This window comes from Trichomycterus rosablanca, chromosome 3, assembly GCF_030014385.1.
Source record: "Trichomycterus rosablanca isolate fTriRos1 chromosome 3, fTriRos1.hap1, whole genome shotgun sequence".
In the NCBI taxonomy this organism is placed as follows: domain Eukaryota; kingdom Metazoa; phylum Chordata; class Actinopteri; order Siluriformes; family Trichomycteridae; genus Trichomycterus; species Trichomycterus rosablanca.
Window position 1 is genome coordinate 746,535 of NC_085990.1, and position 1,949 is coordinate 748,483.

Here is a 1,949-nt window from a genome sequence, read left to right on the forward strand (position 1 = left end):
CTCCTCATATCTGATTGGGTTTTCACTGAATACTTTAGTTTACTCCAGAGATGTTCACAAATCACAAAATACGAGTCTGAGTCGAGTCACAAGTCAATATAATAAACACAAAACATATAAATGTAGCGTAGAAATAAACTAATAATCTGTAAGTTCAGATAAAAAACAACAACAGACTGTATTTTGCCGTTTTACTTTGTGTCTTTACTTTCCACGGTACCAGTTAAAAGCTTAAACTGACATTTTGTTTTCATTGCAAATTGGCACAGCGGGCAAAATCCTGCAAAAAAATCAATAACCGCTGCTTATGCCAAGTTCACACTACACGACTTTCCAAGTGGTCAGTTCGCTGTACGGTTCACACTACATGTCTGGATCTCTTGTAATCGGGAGTATTTCAAGTCGGTGTGTATTTCACACTACACGACTGATGGGTGATAGGGGGTCACATACTACACCATCTATCACCAACTGGAATCGCAGACGAGCTTCTCTGCTCTCCCAAACTATGTTCTGTCACGAAAACAAACGTGAGAAGTGACGAGGGGTTTAATGACACCACGTCCAAAAATGCACGTCAGCAAGAAGCGAGAGATCAAAGTTTGTGTCCTGATGTGCAGCGTAAAATCAAAGAGGAAAAATAAATGAATCTGAGTGGATTTGGCAACACGAGCAGCATGGATTGTTCTGTTGTGAGTCGGAAGTTAATAAATATTTTTGCAATGCAACGTTGGTGTTTAGTAGAGAACGATAAGGTCAGAAATACTGTAAAACGTGTGTGTGTGTGCTGATGTATTCTGATATAAACTATATTACGCCCCTGTACCACCTGTTTACACTCCTCCCCTGCGTCTCCCCTCACACCGTATCTTGCGTTCTCATTGGCTGTTTGATATAGCACTCATTGCCAGTTGTGCAACTCAGATTCAGATATCTGACATGCTAGAAATCTCGCTTCGGTCGCCGAGTTGCTCCCGAGCCGGCAAATTTAGTGCCGACCAGTCGCCGAGCGAAAATCAGGGCAAAAATCGTGTAGTGTGAACCAGGCATTACCTGAGCTTCTGTTCTTCCAGATGCTATTACATTTATAAGCGTGCGTCCCATTAGAAATAGAATCCATTATTTTGTAAATGTGCTTATAATTAAAAACCTCCAAACTTTTCCCGGTTGTGAAGTAAAACAGGAAGTCGTTAGAAAGCCGATCAAGCGTTTCATTACCACGTCATCTGTGTGACGCAAACTGAATAAATGCATATAGCAGCATTTCTTACTAACAATTACAATCAGAAGCTCTGATTGGTTTAGAAAGCGGTTCTTTCTAACCAGCCATTAGCATCAATCGAGTCTGAAGTTGCTGTGTGTGCGACTTGCGTGTGACTCGGACTCTGGTTTACTCTAACCTCCAATCTCACAATGGACATGCTAGTAAGTGGATTCACTTTTTTGGATTGGTCCTAGGCATGGTCCTAGTGGATGGGCCCATTTGTGCTGGTTTGTTTCTGGGAGAAGTTCTGGAATAATCATAGACCTTTACTTTTAAATAATGAGGATTTAATTAGGATGATAAAAGATGAAAATAACGTCTATGATGCCCTGGTTTACCTTCACATCCTTCCTTGATGGGTAGCTGAAGTGGATGTTCTTGAATTCAATATCACCTTTCACACTGTTGGGTTTAAAACCTTCTTTTGAACTGCTGTCGATGGGACGAGGCTGGAGAAGCAAACAAATAAAGAAACGTGGTGGTTTTGTCCAAATAAAAACACATAAATGTGCTAAGAAGACTTAATAAAGCGGTCGGTACCATGTCGATGGTTTTGTAGATTACGTACGCAGCACCGCGGGCTTTAGCGACGCTCTCCAGGTTTGGTGCTCCCTGACCCAGAGAGAACGCTCCGATCATCACCGAAAAAAAGACCTGCAGACACAGAGACACCCGGTGAATACGA